This window comes from Leopardus geoffroyi, chromosome A1 (assembly GCF_018350155.1).
Source record: "Leopardus geoffroyi isolate Oge1 chromosome A1, O.geoffroyi_Oge1_pat1.0, whole genome shotgun sequence".
Lineage (NCBI taxonomy): Eukaryota > Metazoa > Chordata > Mammalia > Carnivora > Felidae > Leopardus > Leopardus geoffroyi.
The window spans coordinates 137879816-137902149 of record NC_059326.1 but is presented as its reverse complement, the minus strand read 5'-3'; the positions used below and the strand labels follow the sequence as shown (position 1 = coordinate 137902149).

The 22334-nt window shown below is 44.9% G+C and overlaps 1 long non-coding RNA gene across 1 annotated transcript; it reads left to right on the top strand.

Annotated features, from left to right (window-relative positions):
* Nucleotides 1-339: 339 nt before the first annotated feature.
* On the top strand, nt 340-13184 carry LOC123606694. Its single transcript, XR_006716451.1, has 2 exons — nt 340-1319; nt 13056-13184. It is a non-coding gene; the product is annotated as an uncharacterized LOC123606694 (long non-coding RNA).
* Nucleotides 13185-22334: the final 9150 nt, after the last annotated feature.

The following is a 22334-nucleotide window of genomic DNA, read 5'->3' as shown; positions in this document are numbered from 1 at the left end:
CCTCTTCCTTCCAGTTCTTGAGTATGATGAAGGGCTGTCCGAGTCCTGTCGACAGTCAGGGGATGTTGCACTGATCAGACCAGGGCTGCTATTTTTCCGGATGAATAGGCATGTAGATGGACTCAATGGACAGTGTTCGATTGCTAATTCTTTAAAAAATTTTTTTTTAATGTTTATTTATTTTTGACAGAGAGAGACAGAGCAAGAATGGGGGAGGGGCAGAGAGAGGGAGACACAGAATCCGAAGCAGGCTCCAGGCTCTGAGCTGTCAGCACAGAGCCAAACGTGGGGCTCGAACTCACAGACCACGAGATCATGACCTGAGCCGAAGTCGGACGCCCAACCGACTGAGCCACCCAGGTGCCCCTATTGCTAATTCTTATAAAATCAACAGGAAATGAGAAATAGAGCAGCAAAAAAATTAAATGCCCTGTTGGTTTTTAATCATTCTGATAATCTCATTCCTTGTGCTACCAGTGTTATTTTTAAGAGAAGGTGAATAAATATGAACCCCCTTCCAAAACATTGCAGGGCTCTGCAGTTTCCTCTGAGAACTCCTTTCCTTTTGAGGGTGGACTTGAACTCAACAGCAGGACAAACATCACTAAGCAGGCCCCGTCCGTTAGCAGTCTGTGTTTTCGCCAAGGGCTTATGGATGGCATTTCTTCACGACAGACATAGTGGAACTAGTTGGACATATCACTGTAGACTGAGCTCTGAATCTCCAGATTGTGAGCAGTTTAATTCATACTCTCCATGTAGCTTTGCTATTGACATTTATTAGCCAAGAGTGTTGCTGCCAACACAAGTTTTGAGTAGATTGTGGTATAAACAGATTTCCTCTTTACACATTCTAATCAGCGCAGAAGGATTGTTTTTATTGAAACCGTATCGCAGCTTAAACTTCTCCACACATGTAGGCACACATGTACAGAGTTTAAATTGTATTTATGGTTGGTAAATGTTCTAATTATGGGGCTGCGTGTGTTCGGAGAGGAAAATTAAATCAGCAAACATGGGACGCCAGGATGCCCTTCCGCTCTGGATTGGGTCCTTTACGGTTTCAGGCTTTGAGAAATCAATGCCGTGAAATGGTGGGTGACAATCCAGGCAGACATTTGTCTCCTGGCTGATTTACAGTGTTATCTACAGAGCTTTTTTTTTTCTTTTTTTTCCTCCCTGATGAAGTGAAATTTGACTCCTTATTGCCTGCTTCATCCGAACACATCACAGAGCAATTGCCAACAAGCAGTTCTTCTGGATAATGTCCTGGGCCTCATTTTCCATATTAGAACACGTGGAATGCTAAAATCAAAAAGGTATGTAACTGAGATTGTGCCTATCAGCCCCATCCCATGCCGCTGTCGTGATAATGACAGTGACTAGGTTGCTAGTCTCTAAGCAGTGTCCAGTGTTCTTTGAAACTCACCCAGGAAGAGGTGTCCACATCTTTCCCCAGACTCTTGAAGAATGTGGGCCTGGCTGCAACAGACCAAGGGGGGCTAAACGGTTTTGAAAGTAGCTGCTGCTGTTATTTAGTTAGCTCAAGGAGGATTGTAGTTTGCAAAAATGGGCAAAATATGCGCTCCAAGGATATGTAGAGCATAATCTAGCCTGGTCTCCCCGACCACAGTAATTTTGCTGCTGCAGGCAAAATGCTTTCCTGGTGTAGGTCTGAGTTGACAGATTACCGAGGGAAATTTTTGTCTTGCCCACACTCCCAGATTATTCAGCTCTCTTTTTAATACACCACTCGGCCCTCCTCCACACAGATTGTGTGGTGTAGACCTGGCATCCTTAACTGAATAATCTCTTTGCTGACAGCTGAAAAGTAAAGGCATCTGTGACAATCAGATGGGGTGCCTCAGGTTGGTTCCAGATGTCAAGTTGATTAATGTCGGAGTCAGGGCTGCCAGCAGATCCCCAGGAAACAACCCTGGTGGCTGTAGCATCAGTGGGTAGAGACATATGCACAGATACTGAACAGATGCCAGTCCTTCTGTATCAGTTTAATAGAATGCCCGGAAAATTGTGTACTTCCCCCAGGACGTAAACCCCAATACGTGAATGTTTTCAGCCATTTTTCACATTTCCTAACGCAAGGAGTTTGCTCCACTAAATTAACGTCAGTATTTCTATGCTAAGAAGGCCAATGCAGGCAAGCCCCAGTGGGAAAGCCCAGTACAAAGTGAAGATCTTTGCGAGGATAAAACAGCACATTTCTGTGTAGTACTTCTGATTTTCCAAAGCATCATCATTTTTACTTCTTTTCCCACCATTAGCCTCAATCCCTATAAAACGGGTTGAGGGACGCCTGGGTGGCGCAGTCGGTTAAGCGTCCGACTTCAGCCAGGTCACGATCTCGCGGTCCGTGAGTTCGAGCCCCGCGTCGGGCTCTAGGCTGATGGCTCAGAGCCTGGAGCCTTTTTCCGATTCTGTGTCTCCCTCTCTCTCTGCCCCTCCCCCGTTCATGCTCTGTCTCTCTGTCCCAAAAATAAATAAACGTTGACAAAAAAAAAAAAAAAATTAATTAAAAAAAATAAATAAAACGGGTTGAGAAAGGTGTGATTGTGTAAGTGACCCAGCGTTCGTGCTCTGAAGTGCTCTGTGGGTTAGAGATGCCATTCATTGTCCTTCCCACCTACCCGAGCCACCACGAGATGGGCGAATGGCCTATTAGATGTCATGCAGTTTGGTCAGCCTAAGAACTACAGACTCAGCACCCACCACCCCTGCTTGTTCTCTCATCCAATTGTGGTCCCCAGACCAGCAGCATCAGCATTTCCCCAAACCTACTGGACCAGAACCTCTGCGAGTGAGGCCCAGAAATCTGTTCTAAGAAGCCCTTTGGGTGATTCTGATGCACACTCAAGTTTGAGAACGACTGGCCTGGGCCAAGAACTCCTAGTTTGCATTTCCTAAACCCCAGGCCCAGTGGGCATCCCATGAAGCAGTTTTCAAAATTTCACGAAACTTACTAGGAATCATAGCCTTAATGTTACTTTTTATTTTTTTTTTAATTTTTTTTTCAACGTTTATTTATTTTTGGGACAGAGAGAGACAGAGCATGAACGGGGGAGGGGGCAGAGAGAGAGGGAGACACAGAATCGGAAACAGGCTCCAGGCTCTGAGCCATCAGCCCAGAGCCCGACGTGGGGCTCGAACTCACGGACCGCGAGATCGTGACCTGGCTGAAGTCGGACGCTTAACCGACTGCGCCACCCAGGCGCCCCAATGTTACTTTTTAAAAATTACATATTTCATTATAGATGGCTGATAAATGACAGTTGGAAAGGGAAATGGACTATTACATCTCATTATTGCCATTTTTTAGGAACTCGATTATTAGTGCTGTTGAGTATTCTTTCCTTCATGCCCCCACTCATTTGTGTTATTACATGCTCTGTGATAGATACCAGGAGATCCAAAGATGGTAATGTCCTTACTCTGGAGGTAATTATAGGCTTGCGAACAGATTATTGCAATACAATATAGCAAGTACTAAAAAGCAGACTCAAACAGTACTGTAATTGAAAAAAATCTGAAAACCTTGGGGCAATAATCTTCAGGTGAGGCCATATTGCTTCCAGACTTTGTGGAGAAGCTTGGACAGCTGGAATGGGAGGAAGGGAGGTCGGCAGGGCAACTCTTGGGTGGAAACCTGCTCCTTCCTCTTCATTCCCCAACCACCCAGCAAAGCGGCAGAAAAAGGAGCCCACCTCTGGGTTCTGGGTTTGCCTCTCTCTCTTGGAATCTTCTGCCTCTTTCCTGGGCAACGACATTTCTGATTATGAGAAACACTGATAGATCATTTGAAACAGGCTCACAGACTCTGCACTGGTGAGAACTTAAAAACGAGAACTTTGACATACTTTTCTAGACCTGCCTCATCTTTTCTTTTGATGGGCAGTTATTTAAAAGGCACTTCTCTGTTCAACCGGTGACTGGAAACCAAGAGAAACGTCACCTTGATTCTGAGACTATGCGGAGAACATTTGTTTCCCTCCAGTACAATGACTTTCAGAAACACATAAGGTTTAGTTCCTGTGCAACTTTTTCACGTAAAGAAAAAATCATGATTATGTGGTTTGCGTTGCAGAAAAAAAATACTCTGGGTAATTTTGCTTTCAGGTTATAGTGAGGTTGGTCCCTATTTATCAGGTTTCTGGTCCAGAACCCCAAGCCTGAGCACATGACGGGCCTCCTTGTCCTTCCTTTCAAGTTTACTTTCTGTCTGTCTGCAGTGACACTTCAGAACGTGTGTGCATGCCCGAACCCCCCGCAAAACTAAAACAGGAGGAAAGGGGAGGGGCAGGGCAGAGATGTCGATGCAAGGAAACTACAGATGTAAACTGAAACTTATACCAAGAACACCAGCAACTGCTTTCTTCTGTGTGTGTGTGTGTGGGGGGGGGGTGCTTCTGGTTCTAAATGAGGTGTTAGTGTTTGTGGGGTGGTAACCTTGTCCTACTGAATTATGATGAGAAAACAACCCAGTTGCCTACAGAGCCAAAAACAAACCTCAGAACTGCTTAACTCATCCGTCAAACAAATTGTATTTTAGGAAATGCAGGACAGAGAAAAATGCACGAAAGAAAAGGAGATTTATTTATTTGTACAAAAGTAGAATGACAGGCGTTTGAGTGGATCCAAATAGCATTTAGGGAGAAAAAAAAAAATGTGATTCATTGCCAGCTATTAAATCTTGTTTATCCTTCTTTAAACTAACCAGAAACACATTTCGGGAAAATGCTAGTTAACAGTTTAAGCAGTGAAAGCCTCCTGGCTTTGCCTTCCCTGCTTCTCCAAGAGGAGGATGAGGGTGTGAAGCAAGTGAACAGCGTTTCAAGAAACTGGGGCCACGAATGGATTTCCAGTCCTGCCTCTGGAGCTCACCCTCAGACTCTGGGAGAATTCCTTCAGTCTCCTCAAAGAGGGATGCTTACCTTCCAGCAGCTGCGAGAAGGTCCATGTTTACCAGGTAGTTTCAGATGAACGTTCCCAAGGGCATAAAACATTACTCCGAAGCAGTCAGTGACGACGTGCTGTGTCCTTCACAAAGCACCTTTTCCCCGATGGCCCGTCATCCCCATAGTGTCTCCCAGACCGACAGCGGACAGCCCCAGTGCTGACCCCAGACACGGCTCTGGGACTGAAATGCTTCAGAGCACTTGACAAGGATCTGAAAAATTTGCTGAAGTCCCAACTGTTGGTAGAAGAAATGCCTCCAAGCTACAGTACGCTGTGGTGGCCCCTTCCAGGCTGGCCCTGTGCTCTTCCTGCTGCGGGGCCTGTGAGGGAACTGCCTTTTATAGACACTCTTACTGCATCCCAGCACCCTCTTGCTTAAATGTATTAATATAAATATTTGGGGATGCCTGGGGGGCTCAGTCGGTTAGGCGTCCGACTCTTGATTTTGGCTCAGGTCATGATTTCACGGTTCCCTGAGTTCGACCCCCACATCAGGCTCTGTGCTGGCAGCATGGAGGCTCTTTGGGATCCTCTCTCTCTGCCCCTCCTCCACTCATGCTGTCTCTGTCTCTCTCAACAAGAAATAAACTTTAAAAATTTTTAAAAGATATATAAATATTTGGGTCATCAATGCCTTTAGAATTAGAATACAGTAGAATCCCTACCATAGACTATAGGGATTCACTTGATTCAATCAGTTATAGAGATAGACACTTTTCTGAAAGAAGCCACTAGCGTCTTTTTGCCTTCCAAGCAAATAATTCCACCCTAGGAATTATCTAGGGTTTGTGGTTTTAGTAGCGTTTAGAGAGGGGACTATCTGCGGAGTTTAAGGCCACAAGGAAAGGTGCAGGTGGGCTCATTAGATCCACAGAACTAGTCTTCCCTCTCCCCCTCCCACCGCAGTGGTCGAAGCAGAAGGAATATGGCTTGCTGACTTTCCAGCCTCAGGGCGCTCGATGAGGCTAAGTGATCTTGGCCTGTACTGGCTCTGTCCCCTTTTCCCTGAAATCTTCCCCGGAATCTTCAACTTTTCTCTTTTGCCCAACATACCAGATTCCCTCACATATTTCTATTAATATTATAAATTCCTTGAGGACAAGAATAGTGTTTTAATAATTTTTGTATCCCTTTCTCCTAGCAGAGCACCCACCATGTAAAGTTAGGCATTGGAAAACGGTGTTTAAAATGAGTAGGGCCCTTTTACCTGCCAGCATTGTGAGCCACCTAGGCTAGATCTGTGCCGACTGGAGGCGCACGATAAGGCAAAGCTCCCCCCAGAAGCTACCTTAAACCTAATATTAGGGAGACTCTCTGTTTTTCATTTTAATTAGCTCTACAAACAACATTTCAGTCTTCACTACCACCACAACAGAAGACCAGCCTTGTCGTCATCTTGTGGGTTTCCTCGGCATCTGCACTTTTAGGGTGAGAATCCATTTGAACTATTGCAACGGTGCCTTTGGGATTTATGGGAGGAAAGGAACTCAAATAGCCTGACAAGTCAGAAGAAGACAAGCTTAGATTGGCAGAAAGGTGTGCCTTCTCTTCTGGCCAATTTTGGCCAGGGTAGCAGTTTGCAGAGGGAAGGAAGGGGAAGGCACAGAAGAGCATCGTTTTAGGTCAGAAATGTCATAGTGTGCATTGTTTCACAAGGTGCCAGGAACATCACTAAATCGCTCTTGTGTCGGAAGGGAAATTTGGACATGAGCGGGACCAAGGCAGGGTGTTTGCAGGGCGTCCAAACTCTGGACTCTCACCACAGAGCATAATGACAAAGGGAAGAAAGATTAGGTCACGGGGTGGGGCCCTGCGAATAGGATCAATGCCCTTGTAAAAGAGACTGAAGAAACGCTCCCTCTGCCATGTGAGGTCACAGTGAGAAAATGGTGGTCTGCAACCTGGGAGGGGCTGTCACCAGAACCCCACCATGATGGCACCCTGACCTTGGGCTTTCAGCTTCTAGAATGGTGAGAAATAAATTTCTATTGTTTATAAGCCACATAATCTATGTAGTTGGCTTTAGCAGCCCAACTAAGACATCAGGGTGGTATCTTAGAAAATCTTATCAGTTCTTTGCACCTATTCCCCTGACTACCTGACCCATGTTTTGCTGCTTCTGGAAAGAACAGCAGTGGAAGGAATGTGGATAGGACAGCAAACCCCTGGGAGGAGCTGAGCTGACAAGCAGGAGGCAGTGGATGTTCCCTGCAAGGGTCCTCGCTCGGATTCTCGCCTGACTTCCTTTGCCACGTCACCTTCTACTTGCGCTTTTCAGGGAGAGACTGTGGTCACCACCACACTCCTGCAGGCACCAAGGGCTCACGTCACACCGTCACATGGCACCCTCCCTCTGCGCCTCTGGCGTCACATCCAAGAGCGTGGCAGCCAAGGACGGCACTGTTGCCATTTTGCCCCATACTCCTTCCCTGAAGATAAGAGTTTTAAGACATAAAGGGACTCTAGGACCCAGCCATTCCACTCCTAGGTATATACCCAAGAGAACTGAAAACATATCTTCACAATCAAACTTGTACACAGATGTTCACAGCAACACTATCGACAGTAGCGAAAAAGTGGAAACAATCCGTATGTTCATGAGCTACTGAATGGGGCAACAAATGTGGTATGTCCACGCACTGGGATATTACTCAGCTGTGAAGAGAGTAAGTGTGGACATGTGCTATAACAAGGACGAACCTTGGAAGCACTCTCAGTGGAAGAAGCCAGACACAAAAGGCCACAGATTGTATGATCCCATTCAGATGAAATACCCAGAGAGGCAAATTCACACAGTCAGAAGGTAGATTTGTGATTGCCTGGAGTTGGGGGGGAGGAACATGGGGGAATGACTGCTAGTGGGCATGGGGTTTCTTTTTGGGGTGATAGAAATTTTCTGGAATTAGTGGTGATGGTTGCTCAACATTAAGAGTATACAAAACTCACTCAATTGTACACTTTAAAATGGTGAATTTTATCTCAATGAAAAAATGCAATTAAAAAAAAAAAAAGAAGTAATGAACTCAAGTCTCCAGGAAACAGCCCCATTTCCTTCTTGCTTCCCTCCCTGAGCCAACTGGGAACCTTGTTCAAATATTTGCACACCTCAGACCTGCGGTTTGGACGGACCTATTGGCGCATCTTTTCTCCTACCTTCTGGCCACATCTCTGCGCTTCAGTGTCCATCCGTCGAGACTCCAATGGGTATCCAGTTCTGAATGTTCCTTTACGTGCCTGCACTACGTATTTGGTCTTTGGGGTTTGGTTGATCTAGATAGAGATCTCAAATCCCCACCCTGTCTCTGGCAACACTGGTCTTGTGAGCCACTCCCTGTGGGAGCCGTATTTCTCAACTGTTGGAAAGCACCAGGGAGGCTGGTTTGAGGCACTGACTGATAAATAAGGCTCAGCAAAATGCCAACTTGGGCCATTTGTTTTTGTGTGTTTGTCTTGTTTTGCTGCTGTCATAAGATGAAGCCTTGAGCAAAGAGATGCCTCTATCATCTGATAGATAGGACCCCTCAGTTTGCCCTTTTTCGGCCTGTCCCCTCTTCAGCAGGCACTGCCACACAAGTGGCCTGGTGTGGAATCCACACATCTATCAAGCTGTGAGGTATGAGGATTTCTCGGGGTATAAACCTCATAGAAGTGGCCGCTCAGGCACTCACTGTGACCACATGCTGAGGACCCCTGGCCGTGAGCCTCATGTCCCTCCATGCCCGCCTCCCACTCACGACTTTGTGCTTTGCTGCCTTGGTGAATGGCATTCTTTCCTGCCTGCCACATGGGTATTCCCGAACCTTCCACCCATTTCAGATGAGCACGTCCAGGAACATTTTTATTCCCACGCATGACCCTGAAGGACAGGTAACATGGGAAGCCTTTTATAATACTAGTTCTGGGAGGGAAAGGGAAATTTCAACCCCCCCAAGGGCTCGTAAGCAGGTGTGCTGAAAGTCTGACGCCACTAAGTTGTGCTGTCTCAACCGGACCCACGTAATTTAGGTTGGTTAATAAAAACGAAGGCTCTTGATTTACTTTTTTTAACTGACAAGCAGAGCCCAGGACGATCAAGTGGGTTAAGAATATTCCAGTGATTCATATCAGAGCCCTGCCATTGTATGGTCCACACGGAGTGCCAGTAGAGCAGGCCCGGCCACCTATCTGCACATTTATGGACACATGTAACCCTACTAATCAGCAGCTCACTGAGCTTCTCTCTTGCCCGCAGGCCGAAGAGAAGGTGTTTGTGGGGTCAGAAGTATGTTTTCCTCAATTGTGTTAGTGGGTGAGTCAGAGTGCTGTGGTGTAGGCAAGAGGCAGGAATTCTGGATGACCCAAGAGAAGGGGGATTTTTTAGCAGCTCTCTGGTGTTCCCAGATGGACAGGGAGCCTGAAGAAACGGGCGTGGAGGCAGGTGGAAACCAAGACTGCTCCAGAGTGAGGAAGCCTGTGGTCTGGGAAGGATGCCATAGCTGTAATGGTCTGGATAAGGCAAGGTTGCCACCCTTGGGTCACTCAAGAGTCATGGTCTTGAGAAGAGGCATCCAGTTGGTTGGGTTTTTATCGTGGATATGCCATAGGAGAAAATAGTATCTAGTCTCTCAGTTTCTGTGACAGCAGGTAGTAGTCCCACCCAAACTACACACAGGGGAAAGAGTTATTTCCCAAAAAAGAAATCAGACTGCTAATTAGGAAAAGGGAACAGATGCTAGGTAGACAAAAAATCAGCCACTGTTTCTTTCCTTTGAAATACAGAAACTCACTTGAAACAAACAAAACTGAACAATAGCTTCTCTCTGAAAGAGGGTATCAAGTTATCTGTAGTGAAATGATTGTGTATTTACAATGAGACCTTAATTTTATGGGAGTTCTGGCAGAGGTGATATCTAATATGAGCCAAAGGAATATCTGAAGGGGTGCCTGTGTGGCTCAGTTGGTTGAGCGTCTGACTTCGACTCAGGTTGTGATTTCATGGTTCATGAGTTCGAGCCCTGCATGGGGCTTGCTGCTGTCAATCCAGAGCTCGCTTCGGATCTTCTGTCCCCCTCTCTCTGCCCCTCCCCCACTTTCTCTCTCTCCCTCAAAAATAAAAAAAAAAGATGAAAAAAAAAAAAGAATATCTGAAACTGCTACTAGCTGTCTTGCTCAGTTTGGTTATGCAGACTCGATTCTTTCTTTTTTAAAAAAATTTTTAATGTTTATTTATTTTTGAGAGAGAGACAGAGCACAAGTGGGGGAGGGGCAGAGAGAGAGGGAGACACAGAATATGAAGCGGGTTCCAGGCTCTGAGCTGTCAGCACAGAGCCTGTTGCGGGGTTCAAACCCACGGCCTGCAAGTTCGTGACCTGAGCCGAAGTCGGGTGCTTAACAGACTGAGCCACCCAGGCACCCCAGACTTGATTGTTTCTGTGGAGAGAAAGTGACATGGAGTATTTATACAGTGAATCTGAATCAAATTAGGTAAGGCAGGCTTCGTAAACCTTCTTAGTTGTGTGTGTGTGTGGGGGGTCTTCGGCCATTTTCTCCTGTCAAAAGATAATAATGGGTGATTAGCGCTTCAGGTATGAGAAGGGTGGCACAGAACCTCTGTGATTCATCAGCATCTACAGAGGATGTGTTTCCCATGAGCATATGCCCACCATCCTGCACATGCAGCCAGTTGCATTGTCCTGGGGAGAGCGTGTCAGGCGACATCATTCAGTGGGCTGTTTGCTTTGCTGTGGCCTCCCTTGCCCTTTGCGTTCTTCTAAACAGTGTTGAACCCCGATGGCTGAAAAAGGTCTACCTTGATCACGCTGGACCAAAGACAGAGGTCCTGCTGGACCACATTTTAAGTTTTCCAACGGCTCAGGCCCCCCTGAGGACATATGGCCGAACAAACCCAGGGAAGAGTTCCGCGGGCAGTTAGGAATTGGTGGAAGTCCTTTCACGTTGTGGAAGAGATCACAGTTATCGTGACAGCCTCGGAAGACTGAGCCCAGTTCCATGATCAGGAGCTGGGTAACTGCACGTGGAGGCATGTTGTGACTTCCGGGAATTGGAAAGAATGGAGGAAGTGTGACGGCCAAGGCACAGTCTGCCCTTTCTCCAGAAGGAGGAGGGAGGAGGTCCGGACAGAAGACACAGCCTGCCTCAAGGAGCTGCTCTTTCCCCACTGGTTTCTCGGATGATTAACTCGGCTTTTTATATGTGCAGAGCAAGTCAGCACGGTTTTAGGAGAAGGGAAGTCCGTCTCTATAGTATTCAGCACGATTTTGTGGTGGCAGGAGGTATTCCATTAGAACTCTTGGTGGCTACACCACAGATAACATTCTCCATGCCTCTTTGCATGTAATCCTAGTAATAAAGGGCTTGGCCAATATTTTATTGATTATTGAGAATTATGAATAATCACAGCTGTGTTTGCTGGGGAGCTTCTGGGGAAAGATAATTAGAAACATATTATTTTTCATGGCAATGAAACAATTGTCATGTTAGTTTTTCAGGAATTCCTCTAAAAATTAGGAGTGATTCTTTTTAAAGAAAGGTTTCTAAAATAGAGACCGCAATGCAGTGCTAAAATTAATGATCTGCTGGGACAGCAGAGAAATCACTTTGTGAGAGGCACTATTCGTAATGAAAAGCTAAAACATAAGAAGAGTTGCTACAGTTAGGCACCCCTGCCTCCAGAAAATTTGGCTTCAAGGGGTGGGTACACTGAATAGAGGCCAGCAGTTGGGTTCCTCTCGTATTCTCCGGCTTCTTAATATGAGCAATGTGCATTTTAATACAAGTTTATAAAGTATTCTAAAAATTATTAAAGTCTGTGTCAGTAAAACAGGATTGAAATGGAAGTGACCCAGTTATTTGTTTCATGTGCAATATAGCTTCTTCTAAAAAATAGAGAAATGTGGAAAAAGTATTCCACAGTCTTAGACAACTCAATCTTTTAATTATGGCTCTCTAAACACAGCCTAGGATAGATTCTTTGTAAAATCAAACGTTAAAAGAGCGTCGATATTATGCCTATGACCTAATATATTCCTCTAGGATAGAATCATGGGGAAATTCTTTCACACTTCTATTAATACATGATTCTTACATTTCTCAAGCTTTAACCTAAGGACATAAAACTCCGAACATCTTAGCATGGTAAAGGGATCAATGAATGACAGAGGGGCACCAGTTAGCAGACTGTTGCAATAATTTGAGCAAAGGGGAAAGTGAGTCCTTAGACTGTCACCGATTTTTGAAAGAAAATAAGATTTGCTAGTAGATTTTAGTAAGCGTAAGAGAGAGGAGTCAAAGATGACTCCAAGGTTTTTACTCTGAGTAGATAGAAGAAGGCATTTGCCATTTACTGTCATAAAGAGGGCTGTAAGAAGAGGTGGTTTTCAAAGAGAGATCAAGAATTTGGTTTTGAACTCCGAAGCCTGAGATGCCTTTGAGACTTCCAAGGGAAGATGCCAAGGAGTCAGTTGAATAAGAGTCTGCATGTAGGCAAGAGGTCTGGGTTGGAGATAGAAAACCGCGAGTTATCAGTGTGTACGTGGTATTTAAAGACTTGAAAGTGAGGAAAGATGAAAAGGGCCTGTGAACAGAGACTCCTGGGCTGTGCCAACATTCAGAGGTCAGACAGATGCACAGCGGCCAGAGAGGGAGGGGGACGGCCAAGGGAGAGTGGGGTCCCAGTAGACAAGAAAAGAGTGTTGTTCAAGAAGAAAGGAGTAATCACCTCTGTGATTGCTCCTGAAAAGTTGAGAAGGATAAAAACTGAGAAATAGGGCAACCAACTGTCCTGATTTGCCCAGGCCTCTCCCTGTCTTAGCACTGAAAGTCCTGTGTTCTAAGGAAGTGTTTAATGCGAAGCAAATGCCAAGCATTTCTCCTACCAGGGAGAAATGGCCATTGGGCTTATTGGTAGTGAATGTTAAGGTAAGAAAAGTTTGTGTGGAATAGTGGGGACAAAAAAACCTGGGCAGGGTTGGTTTTAGGAGAGAACAGGCGGAATTATTGTTACACAATATATATTACAATGGTGTTACCTCATTGTTCTTACCTACTATTAAAGTTATGTAAGAAAATTTTTCATGTCTTTACAGATGCATTTCAAAATATTGAACAGTGAAATGTCATGTTATCTGTGATCGCTTTGAAAGACTTCAGCAAGGGAAAAAAAGAATGAAGCAAGTAAGTATCGCATTCATAATTATTAAATTTGGGTGATGTGATTATGGGGTTCATTATAATATTCTTTATTTTTATGTATGATTGAAAACCTCCATGGTAAATTGTTTCTAAGTTAGATAAAGCAAATGGGAAAAAAGGAATTAGAGACAGCAGGAATACACAAATTTTTTCAAGAGTTTTCCTGTAAAGGAGAGTAAAGAAATGGGCAGTGCCTGGATTGGTCTCTGGATTTCGTTTTTGCTTTGTTTTGAGATGGGAGAAGTTACAGAATGTTTGGATGCTAATACGGGAACACAGATGAGGCAAGCAGGGCGAAGCAAATACAGGGGTGCTGACCTTGGGTAGGGAGAAGGGATGGGGCTAACGGCACCCAGGTGGAGGGCTCAGTGTTGGAGATGATAATGCTGAGCTCATTCACGGTCAATAGGAGGATGGCAGAAGGAATAGGTACAGGGGCAGGTAGAGTGGGTGTGCTGGTGGGAGGGGATGCACTTGTGTTCTGATGGCTTTGGTTATTTCCAAGAAGGAAGAAGCAAGGTCAAAGGCTGGGGGAGCTTGGAAGTTTAAGGAGCGAGAAAGAAGTGAGAAAGAGTTTTCCGGGAGCGTGTGAGAGAGGGACGGAGTTCCCTGGAGGAATGCAACAAGATTGTCAGGTAGCATTAATGGCCCATCTCAGGCGGAAACTGGTCAGTAAGTGTAGACGTTGCTTGGGGTGGGGGGTGACCTGCAGGCACTCACCTTCCCACAATGACTGCATGCATTTCCAGTGTGCTGCCTCAGGGCTTTGTTCTGGCTGTGGGAGCACGCGCTGCCTACACACTGCGTAATCAGGGTGCGCTAAAGACTTAACTGTGCCTCTGAAGCAGTTCTCAACCAATGATGGACCGGGCTTTGGTGGATAAATACGCCAGCTCCCACAGCATTCAGCTGGGGTGGTTTTGAGGCATCTTCAACACATTGGGCAGCATTCCCCACTGGGATTCCCCAGTTGTCCACAGAGATAATTTGCTTATTAGTAATCCTTTATTGGTTTTCTTTCATCCCCTGTCTTACTTCCTGACTCTTCTGATGTTTCTTAGGATCATCTCCCAAAAAACTATTTGTGCTGCAATCCTTGTCTAAGATATTTCTCATTGGAAAATAAAATCTAAGAGAGTATGGCATGTTTTATGTGCTTGAGAGCAGATGATCAGTGGGTGGAGAATTGGATTTAACAGGGTTGGGTTTTTTCCTGTTGAGCCCTAAGCAAGGTGAGGGGGAAGGGAGTTAGGATGTGCGACAGATCATGGGCTCTGTGCTGGGTAAGGAGGGAGGTGATGCTATGTGGCAGAGGAAGGGTGGTAAGAAGGGATGTAAGTTGGGGATCCTGGTGGATTCCAGGATTTATTGGTGTTGGAAGATTAGAGGAGTGAGCTAGAAATATAGGAGTGGTGACTGGTAGTGGGGGAAGGTTGGAATCGAGAATATGGGAGGTATGCATAGGACAAGATGACTGGAAGAAAAGAAATCAAATAACTAAGGGGCCAGGACATTGAATCAGGGCAGGAGTGATGTTGCAGAGAGAGATCATGAACCTGGGGCAGAATCTTCAAGGAATGACCTGGAGGCCATAGTCTGATGTTTGAAGAAGAGACAGTCCTCTGGAAAGGAAGAAGACATCTGTCCCTGTGCCAGAACCCCTGAGGGAGCTGTAGGGAAGCAGTTCCCTCAGAGGGGATCAGGCTCCCACCTGAAACAGAAGGTGAAGGAACGTTTAGAGGAGAAGTAGAGGATTTGGGGGATTCTATTGATGATTGGCTGTGCATTCCAGAGAGCATTGGGTGAAGGTGTCTGGGATTGTGCAAGGTGGGGAGTTGGGGGGATGTACTTGGCTCAAGCGGGAATATACCTGGCTCTGTGGGGATGAGTCCTAGTGAGAGGGCTGTTGGGGACGCCTGGCTTCTTGGGGTGATGGGTAAGCACCCAGGCAGTAAATGTAGATGTAGGCATCATGGGTTTCGCCTGGCCATCTCTCAGATGTGGAGGTGAGACCAAGGGCTGTGGGGAAAGGAGGCAGGCCATCAGGAAACACAAGGGACTCTGCAGGAATGCCTCTAGCCCACTGAACCCCAACTCGCCCTGTGGTTCAGCCTGTGGAGTTTGGGACCCAGTGATGTTCTTGTCAGGAAAAGGAGGGAAATCAAAGAATCAAGGCAAAAGGCAAGCATCTCATATCAGGGAAAATTAGAAAGAGGCCTGTCAGAGGCACGGGGGTGGCTCAGTCGGTTGAGCTTCTGACTTGAGCTTAGGTCATGATCTCCTGCCTCGTGAGTTTGAACTGCACGTTGGGCTCGCTGCTGTCAGTGCAAGAGCTCACTGAGGATCTTCTGTCCCTCTCTCTCTCTCTGCCCCTTCCCTTCTTGTTCTCTCTCTATCACAAATAAATAAATCTTAAGGAAGGAAGGAAGGAAGGAAGGAAGGAAGGAAGGAAGGAAGGAAGGAAGGAGCGAGCCTGTCAGGTCTCAGACCTGATAAGGTGAAGGCAGGAACATTCTAAAAACCAACAAGGGGCAGGGAGGCTTGAGGCTGTAAAAATGCCAGTACGTTTACTGGTGGATCATGAGCCCATGAAGTTCAACATCAGTTTACTCTCTCCTTTGGTCATTCTGCAAATTTTCCAGGGGCAGAAAACTTGTCATGTGAAATAGAGTTTTGTTTTTTATGAGTTTATGGGATTGCTGATCAGTGTTTACCAAGACGTGGAACTTTTCTTTTGTTAGCAATCGGAATGAAAAATAGAATTACTAATTGCTTTCCAATCATTTCTCAAAAACTTGTGAGCATATTACCAGCCCTCAGAACTAGTCTTACTGGACCCATAAAGAGACCCAGGTACCTGACTGAGCCCTCTACGATGTTCCCCGGTGCTGCCTTCTTTAGGAGGAGGCTGGAGCCCTAACTCCACACCTGCTTCTATGCAAAGCCCACCCTGACCCTCTCATCCCACCAGCCCTTGGCCTTTGAAGGTCTCTGTTGGCTCTCACACCACCCAGTGTTGCTCTTGGGCACTCCCTGAAAGCAACCTTTAGTTCTTTTGCCTGAGCCTCACATCTCTACACGAGATGGTATCTCATCGTCCCTCAAGGGACCTGTCATTTTGAGTCGCGCGCATTGTCTAGCACACATTGCCTGGCGCGTAGGTATTCAGTGAAAATTTGTTGCATGGAAACCAAATGAATGAGTGAATTTATTTAGTTCTTGAGGACCTCCCAGGTTTCGAACATTGTCGTGGGTACTGAGGAAATGGTTATAAATAAAGGAAATGAAAATCTCTGCCTTGCGGGTCTTACCTTCCAGAGGGGGGAAGACAATGTGTATAACGGTGTGAAGCCTTGGTTCCTGGGTAGGCGGCAAAGCTGAACTTCAAGGTGAAGCGAAGCTTAATGACTGATCACTGGGAGCCTGCCATGTGCCAATTGTTATAAGCACGCTATCAAACCTTACCCGCCGATGTGGGGTAGGTAGTGTTGATCCTGGTCTTGGAGATGTGCAATCTGAGGCTCAAAGTGGTGAGTTTCCCAAGATAAATGGTGGTAAATGTACAGGGCAGGGATTTGAGCACAAGTCTCTCTGATTTCGGGGCACATGTTCCTAACCACTGCACTGCGCTGCCTTTCGTTTTCTATTGAATCCCAACAGGGGCATTTATATCGAGAGAGTAGGGGCACTGGTGAATTCGGCATTTTCATTTCTCTTTCTCTTACTTGGTTATGGAACAACACAATAGCAAACTCCTCACTTAAAATCAGCCTTTTACTCTGAAGCCACTTGATAGCCTTAAGCTATCTAGCTCTGATTAATTTCCATTTAGCTACCGATGCAAATCTGAAGGCAATCAAAAGGCAGGACCCTGAGTCCAGGAGCTGTTTGACACCCTTATAAGGTAGCAGTTTCCACCATATGAATAAGGAAAAGAATGAAGAAACGCAACAACAATCTATACATATCACTGAAGCAACAACAGTAACCTTATTTTTCTGGCTCTCAATTATGCCCCAAATCCTAGACAACACTTCTCTATTATGATTTAAGAAGTATATTTCCCTATTACTAGGCACATAGGGAAAGCATTTTTGTGGGGGAGAGGTGGGAAAGAGAGGCCCTGCACAGAGGAGACCCTGCCTTACATTTCAAGAAGCAGAAAAGGAAATTATCCAGCCAAGAAATGCTGTGAGACAGCTCTCCAGACCCAAACTGTGTCCGTGAGTGGGAATTACTTCCACGCCGATATGGGGGTACCTTCTGCCTTGTGCCACCGTGGAGGGTGGGGCTGCCCGCAGGTATTCAGGACACTGCCTGCTTACCACTCCCCATGAGGTGGGTCCACAAGAATGTCTCCCTCCCAGGTGGTGTCCCAGAAGTGTACCCAGGATGAGCCCCGCGAGTCTCTGCTGCTCTCCTGGGAGTCAACCTTCTCATCCCACCTCCCTTTCATCCTCAATAATGGATTTCCCATTGTGCTTGGGGAAGACCGGGGCCTCGTGGCTTAGGGCAAGACACGTCAGCTTTGGGGGCACCTACACGCTGTAGGATTGCCCTAGGGCCTCCAGCATGGTCCACATTGGGGTGGGGATGTGGGGAGTGAGCACCAATACACCGTCTGTCTTCAAGCAGCCCCAGGGTGGCTGGGCCGTGGTCACCACACACACAGGACTTTTGGGAAAAGGAGCATTTGAAAATGCGGAATTTCCTGCTGGAAGTTACAACAAGAAATGAAACAGCAGGAGTTTGCTCTACTCGGTCGCCTGAGAGCAGCTGCTGACCAGCGCCTCCAGCCCCCAGCGAGCGGAAAGCAGCGCTTGCCCTGGGTAGGCGATGCTCTCATCCAAACCAAACTTCCCCTCGATGACTTCATTGAAAGCTGGTTTACATCATGAAGAGAAACTCCATTTATTTATTTGTAATAACTACAGGATTTGATGGACCCACAAGAGGATGTAATTTAAGAAAACATTAGCAAGCGATTCCGAATACCAAGGTTTTGAAACCTGCTATGCCAAGTACTCATCAACGGAAATATTTCAATATCGAGACTCCAGAGATACAGCAAGGCTCCTTTTGAGCAGGGCTTGGGAGGTGGAGAGGTTCTGAAATGTATGTTTTTGGTCATAACATCCTGGGGTCCTGAGAAAAGACAACTGGATTTTCAGAAACTCATTATAAACAACATATGACCTAATAGAAGTAGGTCCATCTAATGCCTCCCTCGTGGGGCTTTAGCCCTATGAATAACCGAGAAAGTACATAGCTGATCCACTCCATTGCTTTGCTTTGAACCCACTATTGGAAGGAATTACATGATGTTTTTATTAGGGTTTTTAAGACAAAATAATTGAGAGGTTACCAGGAAAGCGGGTGAGCTAAGAATGGCCCCTCGCTGCGGAAATATGATATTTTTCAAGTTCCCATTCTACTAGCAATCATATGTTAGTGATGTTTTTATTTCCTTAAATAGCTAACATCATACATTTGTAGAAATCCTTTTGAACCATGTTCAACCCTTTCTTTCTGTTGGAAGTATGCGGGATTCAACGGCCAGAGACACAGATTCCCCAATCCATCAAAGTCCTCAACTTTTATTTCCAGGAGACGTATGTTGGAAAGGTTGGATGTGCACACATGATCACCTGCTCATCTCACTACGATTACATGTACCTGCTTTATAGTTATAAATTCAGATATCTGGTCTCCTACCCCTCCACCAATTGACTGACCTTCCTGAAGGACAGTTAAGTCTTGTTTATGTTTATAACCCAGGCCTACAACTGCTGCTCAACGGGTGAATAAGTTTATGGAGTATTTACTCTACTAAACACTGTTAAGCACTGAGGGCCAGTGGCAAGAAACAGAATCTACAAAACTGACTCAGCTACTCTTAAGCAGCTCAAATCTTACAGAAAGAGAATTAACATTTCAGAGAAAAATTCAAGACCTTCATGTTACAGCTAACAATGAAATAGCAATCTGTAGGTTTACAGACAGTATCTTCTCTGACAGAAAACACTTCAAGGGGGAATCATTTTCCCTATATTTCAAATGAGGAAACCAAGCGTCAAATGGGTTAAGGGGATTTTTTACAAGGTCATAGAGCAAATAAGGGGTGAAGTTGAGTCTTTCATCCCCAAGTTTGGTTCCTCTCCCCATGCTTTTCCTCAAGTTGGGATATTGACACATAGACACTTTTTTTCTTAATAATAGCTTTATTGAGATGTATTAGCATACTGTTCTCAAGGTTCACTCATGTAGTATGTATCAGAACTTTATTCCTTTTCATGGCAGAACAATATTTTCTTGCACGAGTATACCACATTTTGTTTATCCACTCATCTGTTGAGGAACACTTGGGTTGTTTCCACTTCTTGGCTATTATGAATAGTGCTGCTATGAACTTTTGTGTACAAGTTTTTGGGTGAAGATCTGGTTTCAGTTCTCTTAGGGATATAGCTAGGAGTGGGTATTACTGAGTTATAGAGTAACTGTGTTTAACTTTTTGAGGGGCTTCCATATTGTTTTCCAAAGTGACTGCACCATTTTACATTCCCATCAGCAATGCACGAAGGTTATAATTTCTCTATTTCTTTACCAACACTTGTTAGTTTCTATGTTTTTTTTTTTTAATTTTTTATAGCCATCCTGGCTAATATGATATGATACCTCCTTGTAGTTTCAGCTTGCATCTCTGATGGTTAACAATGTTGAGCATCTTTCCAAGTGCTCATTGGTCATTTGTATACCTTCTTTGAAGAAATGTCTATTCAAATTCCATGTTCATTTTTTAATTGAGCTATTTTTTTTTCTTATTGAGTTATTTGACTATCATGGAGCTATGTAGGAGATGAGATTAAAGCAAGTTAAAATACTGGGCTACCCCTAGTTTAGAACTGTTTACGGTTCTGAGTTCAAATTCTAGCCTGGCTATTTGGTCAGCTGGATAAATCACACATTCTTGCTGGCTCACCTTCCTTTGGTAAAGAATAGGATTGTTGTATGTTTAAAAGAAAGTATAAGTAACAACACTGAGTGCTGCCGAACATATATAGTAAATGGATCTCTGACCCATTTTTGATGGGAATGCAAAATGGGAACAGTTGCTTTGGGAAGCCCTGTGGCAGTTTTGAATTCAGTTCAAATTCAATTCAATTCAATTCAATTCAATTCAATTCAATTCAAAGCCCCTCAGTTAAAGTTCAATATACTTTTACCATATGATGTAGTAACCTCACTCTCACATATTTACCCAAGTGAAGTGAAAATCTGTGTGCATGCCAAAACCTGTATATGAATTTTTATAGTGGCTTTATTTGTGATCACCAGAACCTAGGGAAAAAAAATGTCCTTCAACTGGTGAAAAAATAAACATACAAATAATACAAATAATTCTATAATTAAAATTATTTTCAAAAATTAAAAATAACACATTACTGATACTGCCAATAATGTGGGTGAATTTCTTTTTTTTTTTTTTTAAGTTTATTTATTTATTTTTGAAAGAGAGAGAGCGAATGAGGGAGGGGTAGAGAAAATAGGAGACAGAGAATGGGAGACAGAAAATGGGAGTCAGTGTGGAGCCCAACTCGGGGCTTAAAAACATGAACCATGAGATCATGACCTGAACCAAAATCGAGAGTCGACACTCAGCCTACTGAGCCACCCAGGCGTCCCCCAATACTGTGGGTGAATTTCAATGCTTATGTTAAGCGAAAGGAGCCAGACTCAAAAGACGGCATAGTGTATGATTTTATTCATATGATGTACCAGAAAAGGCAGTGGTTGCCAGGGCCTGGAGGTGGGAAAAGAGGTTGACTACTGCTATGGTCTGAATGTCTATGACTCCCCACAATTCATATGTTGAAACCTAACTCCCAAGGTGATGGTATTTGGAGGTGGGCCTCTGGGAGGTGATTTCGTCATAAGGATGGAGCCCTGATGAATGGGACTGTGACCTTATAAAAGCAGCCTGAGGGGCACCTGGCTGGCTCAGTTGGTAGATCATGTGACTCTTGATCTTGGAGTCATAAGTTTGAGCGCCATGTTGGGGGTAGAGTTTATCTATATATATAAAAAAAAAAAAAAAAAACACAGCCTGAAAAAGCTACCTTGCCCCTTTCTACCATATGAGAACACAGTGAAAGCATGGCCATCTGTGAAACAGGAAGCCCTCACCCGATGCCACATCTGCCAGTGCCATGATCTCAGACTTCTCAGACTTCAGAACTGGGGGAAACTAGTATTTGTTGTTTATAAGCCACGCAGTCTCTGGTATTTTGTTATAGCAGCCCGAACAGACTAAGACCAACTACAAAATGGTATGGGAGAATTTTAGATATGTGTGGGCGGAATGATTGAGCTGATTAATATCTTGATTGTACAGGTTACGTAATTGGTGTGCTTGTCAAAACATTCAAAACTGTACAATTAAAAGGGTGAATTTTGTTATGCGTAATTTATGACCCTGCTTAATAAAAAAAAAAATAAAGCTAGATATATAGAGAAGAAAAAAAAGTTCTGCTCTCTGCAAACAGGAAATCTTGAGCCCTGAGATCTGGTCATCCCTTGGGTGTCTCCTTCCCTGGCGGAGGCTGCTTGAGTGTGACCCCTAGCCTTCCCTCCATTTAAACTGAAGATCCATACGCCCCCAGGTATTTAGTTGAAAGGCTTCTTAGAACTGGTCCAGTTTAACCCATGTCTTGGTTGGTGCTGAGACCACTTCCCCCTGAATACTTTATGACTAAAACTCCCGTCCTCCAGGGTGCGCTGAAGGCAAGATCCCCAGGGAAGGTTGCGGCAGTTTTAAGATACCGAATGGTGCTCTAGCATTATTTTGAACAAGCTTGGAAACACTGTCACCACATCATGATTCTGATTACATCCAAAGCTCAAGCTACTTTAAGCTGTCATTACTCCTGCGGTGGCCAGGCTCTGGTTAGCCTGTAGGCAGAGACCGCAATGCAGAGAACAGCCAGAGGCATCATTAAAGGTAGCTGCATGAAGATGATATGATAGAGCATGGAAACTATTGAGTCTTGGTCTCTTTTTCCCACAATATCTTTAAGAGCCCTTACTGGTATGGTGTTAAAGCTTGTTTGGCTACAGCTTTGAAATTTATATGAAAAGACAACCAGTTAAAGAGAGAAGGGAAAAAGAAGTGGAAA